Here is a 12,109-nt window from a genome sequence, read left to right as displayed (position 1 = left end):
AAACCAGTCCTTCCTGGCCGTGGGTATCGGTAAGAGAGTGTTAAAGTGTATGCTGTCAAATTGCCAACAACCCCATTAACATTTCATTGAGCTTTCTTAGGAAATAATCAGAGGCATCCTTACAGATGTTGTCTTGGACTGCAGGTTCCATCAGCCTAACCAGTATAGCTAGTGATCCAGAGGACAGTATGGTTGCCACTATTACTGTAAGCCTGAGTGAATATTCAACAGCTCAGGATTCTCAACCTTATTCACTCGCTCTCCTTGCTGCCACATGTAGCAAAATCGGTCCTCCAGCTGTTGAAGCAGCCATTGCCTCTCCTGCCCCTCCTCAACCTGTATTGGAAATAGCAACCTTCCATGTCTCCATTAACTGTTTGCAAATGTGTATAATTGTTGACCTATATTGTATGTACATTTTGGTTTGCCAGTTTGACTGTGCCTCTTTGGTGTGGGAGGGGCTTCAGACACAGGACTCCATGTTTGTTATATAGTATGCTTTTAGACCTCAATGGAGGTGGAATGCAGTTTGTCTCCTTTCAGACTTCAGTGAGTACAGTTGTATAGTTTGGACTATATCTATATACTTAAAGACATTGGAGTATGCTGAATATATACAAGAACTTTGTTAATAAACCTGAGATGTTATTTCTTAAAGAAGACTACCGTATATTCTGGACTACAAGACAACTTTTGAACCCAGGAAAATCATCTCCAAAATGGGGAGTCGTCTTGTATGCCAGGTATCATCGGGTCCCTTTAGTTTCTGTTTCGGGTGCCCTGCTCCAGCGGGTGCTTTGCTTGGTTGTGGGAGGAATGTGTGCGCGTTTGTTTGCGGGGTGCAGTCTCCCCCCCCCCTCTTCCTCCCCACTTGGGATGCCATTTAACAGGCACCCTGCTTTGCTTTCCTTTCCCTCCTTTGGTGGCGAGAGGAGTGCACGGAGCTGCCTGCTGCGACTCCGCGGGGCTTGAGGCAGGCAGGCATGCAGCCCTGGCGGCTCTCGCGATAGGTGGGCCTTGGCAGCGGTCACAATGCTGGTCTGCGAAGGCAGTGGGCAACGACCAGGGCTTTGCAAAGAGGCGCAGCAGCGCAGCAAAGGTGGCGGTCGAGGAGGCGGCAAAGGTGGTGGAGGAAGCAGCGGAGAAGCTTCAGGCTTAGCGGCAAAGGAGCTTAGCGGCAAAGGAGATGAGTGAGGAGGCTGCTCCGGGCATGAGGGCACTTCCACTGAATTCCAGCAAGAACGGTACTGGGATCTTGTCTTTGAAAGGAAACCTCTTCCAGATCCAGGGCTTTCAGCTCAGGATCTCATATCCTGGGGGGCAGTTGGCGTTTATCATCCAGAACCCAACTATAATCAACAAAGGGGCCCACTCTCCTGCCAACATCCAGCAACAGGCCATTCCACAGATACAAACAACATCAGGGCAGATCATTCAAGTACAGCAGAACTTGGGAAACCAATTACTGATTATTCCAAGTTCCATCCCTAGTTCCTCCTCTTCTTCATCGCCATCTTCCTCATCTTCTTCAGCTCATAAACCTGTGCCAATCAAACCAGTGCCAGCTCACAAGCCAGAGGCAGTTTTCCCAGTTCCTTTCTGTGAAATATAACCAACAGCACCTGGTATTCATTGGTGGTCTTCTATCCAAGAACTAGCCAGTTTTGACCCTGACAGGATCTGGTACTTTTAGGGCAGTGGTTCCCACCCTTTGGTTCTCCAGGTGATTTAGACTTCAACTCCCAGAAATTCTAGCCATCTTACCAGCTGTTAGGAATTGTGGGAGCTGAAGTCCAAAACACCTGGAGGACCAAAGGTTGGGAACCACTGCTTTAGGGTATGTAGATCCTATAGATAATTAAATATTTATTTATTTATTTATTTATTTATTTATTTATTTATTTATTTGGTGCATTTGTTAACCGGCATTCTCAGCCCTTAGGGCGACTCATGGCGGTGTACAACATATAAAAGGCAATTTACAAAAAGACAATTACAAAACAACATATTAGCAATACAACAATTATAAAGTTACACTAAATAATCCGCTTCGTCTCATAGTGGAATCGTAACCAATCTCATATTCCGTGTTCCATTCCAGTCATCTTTACCACATTATTATAGCACTTAATTAAATGCCTTCTCGAACAGCCATGTCTTAAGGCTTTTTCGGAAGGACATAAGGGAGGGCGCCTGTCTGATGTCTACAGGGAGGGTGTTCCACAGCCGGGGGGCCACCACCGAGAAGGCCCTCTCTCTCGTCCCCGCCAGACGTGCCTGTGAGGCAGGCGGGATCGAGAGAAGGGCCTCCCCAGACGATCTCAAGGTCCTCGTGGGCTCATAGGCCAAGATGCGGTCCGAAAGGTATTTTGGGCCGGAGCCGTTTAGGGCTTTGAAGGCCAAAACCAGCACCTTAAATTGGGCCCGGTAGCAAATCGGCAGCCAGTGGAGCTGGGACAACAAGGGCGTTGTGTGCTCCCTGCATCCCGCTCCAGTTAGTAACATGGCTGCCGCGCGCTGAACCAGCTGAAGCTTCCGGGCCGTCTTCAAGGGCAGCCCCACATAGAGAGCGTTGCAGTAGTCAAGGCGGGATGTGACCAGAGCGTGTACCACCGTGGCCAAGTCAGACTTCCCGAGATACGGTCGCAGCTGGCGCACGAGCCTGAGCTGTGCAAATGCTCCCCTGGTCACCGCTGAAACCTGGGGATCCAGGCTCAACGATGAGTCCCCCTGACACAATAGCCCCCCTGACACAATTCTCTCTCTTTTTCTCACTTGGACAGTGTCCGCTATGTTCTCTACAATCAAGCCCAGAGTCGTCTTGCTGCTACAAAGTGGTCCCAACCTTTCCATACACGAGGTGAGATGGTGGGATGAGAAGAGGGCTTGACTTTCTGTCATCTTGATAGAAGGCATGTTCTCTAAATGCAAAAAACATGCGCATCTTTTTTATTTTGATCATTTCTTCCTCTTATTTAGATCTACCCCGTAGCTTCCGATCCATAGAGACGGATTTCCAAGGTGTCTCTGGAGGACTAGTGGCTGTCATCGTCCTGCTAAGCATCTCTGTGTTCATCCTTCTGGCAGGTGCTTGGTTCGCCATATCTAACAACAATCATCGTTCCTAGTTTTGCCCACTGGATGTGGGAGGTCTGCTTCTTGAATTGTACAATTCTGGTCCAATCCCAGTATTTTCAGGTTGTTTTGTTTGTTTCTTCAGCAGCCCAATAAATATGTCTCATGGCCTTTATCTTTTCTCTTTATTGACTGGATTTTCAGGAGTGGCCTTACTATTCGGTAGTGTGAGGTAACAAGCAACAATTTCTCTTTTCCGGCCATGAAAGCCTTCGACAATTTCTCTTTTCCTAATAAGCCGCAGGTCAAAACATAAAACTTTGTTTCTTCTGGATCTGTTCAGCATCTCCTCTCCAGACCTTCCTAGAGATATTCTTGACAATTTTGTGCATGCATTTTGTTGGATTAGACAAACCCATAGTTAGATGGTATAGATCTCATACTTCTGATGGTCTTAGGGACCCCTTTGGCAGACAAGGCTGAAGATCTCTCCACCTGTCCTACTCTTCCTTTTTGGTGAACTACAACTCCCAGAATTTAAAAACAGCTCCCCCCCCCCCCCACCAGCATTCAATGTTGGCCATGTAGTTAGTGTACCAAGTTTGGTGCAGATTCATTGTGGGCTGAGTTCAGAGTGCTCTTTAATTGTAGGTTAACTATAAATCCCAGCAATTACAACCCCCAAATGTCAAGGTCTATTTTCCCCAAACTGCACCAGTGTTCACATTTAGGATTGAGTATTCATGCCAAGTTTGGTCCAGATCTATTGTTGTTTGAGTCCACAATGCTCTCTGGATATAGGTGAATGACAACTCCAAAACTCAAGGTCAATGCCCGTCAACCCTTCCAGTATTTTCTGCTGGTCATGGGAGTTCGGTGTGCCAAGTTTGGTTCAATTCCATCGTTGGTGGAGTTCACAATACACTTTGATTGTAGGTGAACTATAAATCCCAGCAACTACAACTCCCAAATGACAAAATCAATTAACCCCTCCTCCCAACCCCACCAGTATTCAAATGTGGGCATAATGGTATTTGTTTCAAATTTGGTCCAGTGAATGAAAATACATCCTGCATATCAGATATTTACATTACAATTCATAACAGTAGCAAAATTACAGTTGTGAAGTAGCAACAAAAATAATTTTATGGTTGGGGGTCACCACAACATGAACTGTGCTAACAGGTCATAGCATTAGGAAGGTTGAGAGTCACTGATATAGATGATAATGAGCTCTGACCTGCAAGTTTTTTAATGACATCTAGAATCACAAGAGTTGGAAGAGGCCCCATACGCTATGGATTCCAATCCTTTATCCAATGCAGCAAATCCAATGACAGCATACTCCGTGAGTAGCTACCCAGCCTGTTTTTGAAGATGTCCAAAGACTTCACCATCTGCCTAGGCAGTTGTTAAACTCTCCCCTTGGAACCAAGGCTACATGCCTTGGAAATATTTCTGAGCAAGGCAGCAAGTTTTCCGCTCTTACTTGAAACCCAATCTGCAATCAGCACTTGCTACTTAAAATGCCAGGTAAAGGAGGGACACAGCTGGAGCATTAGCATGAATGTGTTGCTAAGCTGGCATCTCCTGAGATTGATGTTTTGCTAACTGCTTCTTCTCCCTTGGGGCAGGTCCTCTCTCTGTGCTGTTGCATTTTGTTGTAAGTCATTCTTCTTAGAAGCACCCCATTCCAGAGGCAACTGTCCACATTAAAGATCTCAAAATCTACTTGAAGGTAAGTAATACTCTAATCTTGAGAATGTCCTTCTTATTTGTACGTTTTATAACATCTCAGCATTTTCTTCTAGAAAACCTTATGTCAGTTGCCGCTTCAAAAGTAACTTCTTAAAGCTTTGCCTTTGAGTGTAGATGTAATGTTTCTTCCTGGTGTATGGTATAAAAAGATATGCTGCCTCTAAATATAGCACCCTCATTTAGTCATTAGCAGGTAATGGAATCCACCCCACCCTGCCACACTTTCCCAGCCTTCTTCACAAGTCTCCACATCATCAGTATCAATATGGTCTCCTACCCTTTAATACTTGTCATAGCAAGGATAGTATACCCTCTTCTCATCTCATGCTGTGGAACGTCTCCTTTTGCTTGAGGAGTTACGTCACATTCCAGAACTGGTGTAGGCAACATAGGGCACTTCATACATCCTTGGACTGCAATTCCCATAATCTCTTATCATTGGTTATGTTGGCTAGTAATAATGAGAGCTACAATACAAGAACTGTTGAAGGGATCAATAACTTCTATAGCTGCTCCTTGTTCCTGCACTTTTAGCACACCTGCAAAAGTATGTATTTCCCCTGATAAGATATGCTCGGTTAAAACACCCCAATCACAATCACCTTATAACCTCTTGCTGAAGAGTCAAAGTGAGCCATGCTACTATGTGAAACTGTCAATTGCACCATAAGATATTCATAATCACAATTAGAGTACCATACACATAAGATCAGAAAATATACATATAGAGTAAACCATTGGCATCTGCTGCCATTTGGTATCAACATCCATTGATGTACAAGTCCCATTATGTACAATGGCATGGTAAAATTGTGTTCCTTTTTACACCCACCTTACTACGCTACTCTATGGATTTTGCTATCCATGGGGTTCTTGAACCAAAATCTCTTAGATACCAAGAAGGGCCTGTTGTATAATGTACTTTGAAAGGGCCCCAGGTTTCCACAATCTCACAGAGATTCCCTTGGGGTGATTTATTTATTTATTTACTTCATTTTTACCCCGCCTTTCTCACCTGAGGGGACCCAAGGTGGTTTACAGCTCCGACAAGAATTAAATGCCGGTGAAACCAAGAATAAAAAGTAAAAACATATCCCACCATTAACACGATTTAGTTAATTAATAAAACACATAAAACAGTATACAAATTAAAATAATATAAGGTGCATAATTCAATTCATCCGATAACCTTGTTCAAATCCTCAATTCAGACTGTGTTGAAACCTTTAGTAACTTATTCTTCTAACGCTTGGGTGCAAAGCCAAGTCTTCAGGGTTTTTTTTAAAGCCAGAAGGGTTGGGGCCTACCTGATGTCACTGGGGAGGGAGTTCCACAGCTGAGGAGCTGCCACTGAGAAGGCCCTGTCTCTCATCCCCACCAATTGCACTTGCGAAGAAGGTGGGACTGAGAGCAGAGCCTCCCCAGATGATCTTAAAGTTCTAGTAGGCTCATAGGAGGAGATGCATTCAGAAAGATAAATTGGACTACAACCGTTTAAGGTTTTATAGGCCAAGACCAGCACTTGAAATTGGGCTTGGTAACATATTGGCAGCCAGTGGAGGTGACACAACAGAGGAGTTGTGTGCTTTCTGTATGCCTCTCCAGTTAGAAGTCTGGCTGTTGCCTGTTGGGCTAGTTAAAGCTTCCGGGCATCTTCAAAAGCAACCCCACATAGAGTAGTGATGTCCAATCCTTGTTTAGATTTTGTTTTAAATAAAAATATACTAGCTTAAGGAAGTAGCACTCTGCTTCTGCACTAGGATCCCTCCCCATTTTCCGTTCTCCACATCCAAGCAGATTCTCAGGCTGTGTGCCAAGGAATTAAGTTAGCAATGCTATTCACAAAAGTCTTTGAAGACAACCCTGTTTATGAAAGAGTTCCATGGGTATCTCTCCTGAAGATTTATGCAACCTTAGAGATAAATGGAAGGGAAAGTCTCCTGTGTGTCAACAGAGGCCATAAGGGACTCTTGTTTATGCCTTTCATCCCGTCACGATTACCATGAGAAAGCAGTGATCCTTTGGAGAACAACTCTTTGCGCCTGTGTAAAGATGTAGAGTCAATAGGGAGTGGGGTTTTCAGACTGTGGCTTTCTGTTGAGCAGACATCCAGTGGCAAACCTGGAGTCACACTTGTGTCATTCTGTGTAAAAGCTCTCCATCGGTTTGTAAATATTCAATAGTGCTTAGGAAGGTACTTTTTTTTATTGTACCACCCTTTGGGCAAGGGGTTCTGGGAAATGTAGTCTAAAGATAATATTTTCAAGTTCAGCTGTTCAGTGGAGGCTGTTTGGTAATGACAACACAGTTCCTTTATTTGCATGGTGTGGTAAGTACAGTTAGCCCAACACATTTGTGAAATTGATAAAAATGTTTTCTCTAGGTATCTCTACATCCTCTAGTGCAACTCTATAGTTGGCTGGAAATTCACTATAGAATCACACTGGAGGACTTAGAGATTCCTATAAAGATCATTTCACTAGGAATCTCTAGGCCTCCACTAAGATTTGATGGCCAACATCTGGTGGAAATTAACCAGAGTGTTGTGCTGGAGAACCTAGAGATTGTCGAAGGCTTTCTTAGCCAGAATCATTAGGCTGTTGTGTGTTTTTCGGGCTGTATTACCATGTTCCAGAAGCATTCTCTCCTGACGTTTCACCTGCATCTATGGCAGGCATCCTCAGAGGTGTCATGGCAAGTTAAAAAAATGTATAGCTATTTTCACTTTTGAGGGTATCCTGTTCCCTGACCCCCATCTTTTGTTTTTCTTTGCAGAAATTACCTGCAGTAACTGTTGCATCAGCATGGATCTGCGCCACCTTGCAGTTTGCTTGCAGTTGCTTTTGGGCACAAGCTACGCCACAACAGACCTGGCACCTGGCACATCCCTTCTCTCCTCTCCTTCCCCTATTCCCAGCATCCAGTCTTCCATGCCAAGCACATTTCCTGGTCACATCCAACAATCAGAATCTCTTCTTGATCACAGATCAGATGCCACATCTCTGCCCAGCCCTTCCCTGCCTCACCAGAACCAAAACCAGACCCAGCTCTTGGTGCCCACCCAGCAGCAGACCCAAAGACCCAAGCTATTCCAAGGAAGAGTAGACACTGTTCCTTTCATGTTTCCCATTCCGGAAGTGGAGGATTCAGATGGAAGTCAAGAATGGGAAGCTGCAGCTGGAGGAGTAGCCATGGTCCTGATGAAAACAAAAGGTGAAGGTAGCTGGAAGCTGAGTCTTCCAGGTTCTCTTGGAGGGAATGTTGGGTCCAGGCATATAGCCAGGGGTGGGGTGGGGTGGGGGGCTTGAGGGGCTTCACCCTCCCCCCCAAATTCTCAGGTTGGTCTGCGAGAAGGCCTTACTAGTACATTATTTAATCTGGTATGTTTATTCATATCATGATCTGATCACCATGCTCAATATATCCCATATGCATGGGACTATTGGGATAACGATACAAAAGGTTTGCTAGGGTAGATCCTCAGCACCCCCCCCCCCGCTTTGAATCAAACTCAGCACCCCCCGAATCAAAATCCTGGCTATGGGCCTGGTTGGGTCTTTGATTTGGCTTTAAAATAAGCTATGATTTATGATTCTATTCATCTGTGTCTTCTTCAGAACATTCAGGTTATCAGGCCCGTAGCCAGGATTTTGATTCGGGGGGGGGGGGGGTAGGGGGGGCAGGGCGGGGCAGGGGGGGCAGGGCGGGGAGGGCCTTAGTTTGATTTCAGGGAGGGGGGCTAAAAGGAAGAGAAGTCCAGGCGGAGAGATCTTCAGTCTTCTCTGCCAAAAGGGTTCCTAAGACCATCAGAAATATATGTTTTCTGATGGTCTTTGGCAACCCCTCTGAAACTCCCTCACGACCCCCCAAGGGGTCCCAACCCCCAAGTTGAGAAACAGTGTCTTAGGTTCTTCAACAACAATCCATTTTGATTTTGCAATATACATTTTATTTAAACATAAGCTGTATTTGAAAATAGCCACTGAAAGAAAGAGCCCTAAATTATACAGCAAGGATGAATCTAGTTGGGCAAAGTATGGCCCTTCACATTTTGTTCTGTATCCTGTATTGTTGATGTGCCTTCGAGTTGTTGCTGTACCTAAGGCAAACTTTTCACGGGGGTTTCTGGGTGAGATTTGTTCAGTCTTTGTTTTCATCTGAGGCTGAGAGAAAGTAACTTGCCCAAGATCAACCAGTGAGTTTCCATGGCTGATTGAGGGATTCAAGCCCTGATCTTTAGAGTCTTAATTCAAATTCAAACGCTACACCTGCCAGATAATATATCCAGATACATAGAGAAGAGCCTCAAATAAATCTTAAATATCTGCTTTGTTTCATTGGAACAAGGAAGGTGACTGGAAGATCAGTAGTAAAGGTGGAGAACTGTAACGTTCCAGACGTTGAACCTGTTCTAGCATTCCCTAGCATTGGCTACATTGCCCAGGTTCTGCTGGGTTTTGAGTCTAACAACCTCCAGCAAATGGCAATATTGATAATTAAAGTCAAAGACATGGAGAAATGTTTTGGTTTCTCTGTCATGAAAATCTAAAATGAAGCCAAGAGGGACTGATCACTCTTAATTCATGAATTACCAAGAGTGTAGCATTGGGGACCAGAGGCTCTATATGCAGTTTCAAAGAGGAGTACAGGCAGTCCCCAAGTTACGAACACAATAGGTTCTATCAGTTCGTTCTAAAGTTGAATTTGTATGTAAGTTGGAACAGGTACATTTTTAAAGTGTAAGGTAAAGGTTTCCCCTGCCATTAAGTCCACTCGTGTCCAACTCTTGGGGCGGGGGGGGGGGGGTGTGATACTCATCTCCATTTCTAAGCCGAAGAGCCAGTGTTCTCCGTAGACATCTCCAAGGTCATGTGACTGGCATGACTAACTGGAGCGCTTTTACCTCCCCACCAAAGCGGTACCTATTGATCTACTAACATTTGCATGTTTTTGAACTGCTAGGTTGGCAGAAGCTGGGGCTAATAACAGGAACTCACCCTGTCCCACAGATTCGAACTACCAACCTTATGGTCAGCAAATTCTGCAGCTTAATGGTTTAACCTCCTGTGTCACCGCAGCAGCACCCCCCCCCCCCCCTATATATAATATAAGCTTTGGATAGCATAAGGAAGGATTAACACCGCCGTGGAGTTGGTTTTGCTGCATGTGTCCTTATTCAGAAGATTTCACCTCACTTTTTATCCCTTTGATAATGGATTTTGAAAATTTTGGATTATTGTGGGAACAAGAATTGGTGAGAAAGCTTCAGTCGAGACACCTTTTTCCCATGATAATAACTCAGGAGTTATGGGTAGATTTCTCTTACTTCCTATAGTCTTACCTCTGTTCTTAGCTATGAATAAATTGTAAGTAGGGTGTTTGTAACTCGGGGACTGCCTGTACATGATAGGGATCGTTCTTCTAGACAAACAACTTCTAGCGCTGCTAGTGAAAAAGTAGTGAAAACCAGTGTGCAGTGGTTGGTTATTCCCATTACAAAAAACTAAGAGAATAAATGATGGGGAAATGAGAGAGTTACATGTGGAAGACAATGGCTACTGAAGCACCCTATACAATTCTAATGCAAGGTGATTATACAACAAAGGCCTCATCAGAAAGCACTGCAGGAGTAAGTTGAATTGGTCACAAGAGTGGGTCCAACATTTTCATACGGGAAGTGGAAAAGCTCAAATGTTTAAAAAAGTTATTTCTTCAACCTGAGAAAACACCTTTCTAGGAATCTTTAGGTCCTTTAGATGCCTACGGAAGAGTCAACTCTAGGAATTTCTAGGCATAAGGTGATCTTAAAGTGATGCCAGAGATCTAGGATTCTTAGAAAAAAACATATTAATCAAATCTGCAAAAATTAAACCCACAAATATAAGTTAGGAAGGAAAGGTGTTCTTTTTTTGGTACATCAGGCAAACAGCTTAGTTCAAGTCTGGTTGTATCTTTAGTCAGAATGAGGCAGCTGCCTCAGGTGCTAGCAGAGGATGCTTTGCTCCTTGTGGCTTTCTCTGAATTATGTAAGCTAGCCTGGCTTTACATGTGTGGCTGGGGAAACTCTCCACCAGTTTTAAGGTGGGTCCAGTCTGAATTTGTACGTGGGATGGGAGAAAGAAAGCACCATTGTGTTCTTTGATTCAGACAGAAAACTGTCCTGTGCTGGCCTTTGATAACGTCGAACAGTGGAGAAATTGAATTAGGATTAGCTGGTAACAAGTAGAAACTGGATACCAAAATTCAGGATGCTTTGTGTGCAACTTTCCTTCTCCTCATCCTACACAGGGCAACTGGGAGCAGAAAACCCCCATGGAGTAGCCAGCCATGCCATGGGGCTGTTCCTTGGAGGCTGTGGCTTAATTCTGTGCCTCTTCATTGGGGTGTACTGTGCCTACAGACGAGGATCCAAGAAGGAACCATTTTCCCACCACCGCCTCTATCAAGATGGATTTGATGACCCTGGTGAGTCAAGTTTATTGGGAGGGGAGGGAAGGGCTGCCGGCCGGGTACTTTAATACAACACTCCTTTGTGTTTACCGTAGTTCACTGACAGTCAGCTATATTCCTAGAGCATCTCTGTAGCTGCCCCGATCTACAATTAGTACTAAATGGCTAGACTGGCATGTTAACAATGCTGAGCTTGATGGCTTCAAGACCCTTGCTGACCATGAAGAAGTGAGAACATCTCCAGGCACCCCCTTTTCTTTAGGCTGCACCTCAGTTGGAAAATACATGATTTCTATCACAAGGTCCCAGGTTTGATCCTTAGTTATCTCTAGAGTGGGCAATGCTTCTTAAGTGCTGTTGCCAATTAATACAAACAGAGTAGAGCTAAATCAGTGGTTCCCAACCCTTTTTGACCAGGGACCACTTGACCAGGAACCACTTTGACCAGCGAACAATTTGACCAGAGATCACTTTGACCAGGGACCACTCTCCAATATTAGTACCAAAAGGGTTACGAATCAGTTTTTGGTCAACTTTAGATTTGGTTTGGTTATTTGGGGTGCTGATTCAGAAAACTGCATTGGATAGACCACATCAGTTCTAGTTTCTGATACAGAACATATGCCATCCAGTAGTCGCCATCTGCTCACCCACAGAAAACCATATTTAATAAGCCTCGGCACTATAAGAGGGTTTTGTGAGACCCAGTTGCTCTCGTTGCAATGGTGTAGTAATGGTGAGGTCATGGACCATATTTTAATTCTTGCAGACCACTGGTGGTCCACGGACCATAGGTTGGGAACCACTGAGTTAGATATTGTCGAAG

Source organism: Anolis sagrei, chromosome 6, assembly GCF_037176765.1.
Source record: "Anolis sagrei isolate rAnoSag1 chromosome 6, rAnoSag1.mat, whole genome shotgun sequence".
Lineage (NCBI taxonomy): Eukaryota > Metazoa > Chordata > Lepidosauria > Squamata > Dactyloidae > Anolis > Anolis sagrei.
The sequence above is the reverse complement of the archived record's forward strand: the minus strand, read 5'-3'. Positions refer to the sequence as shown.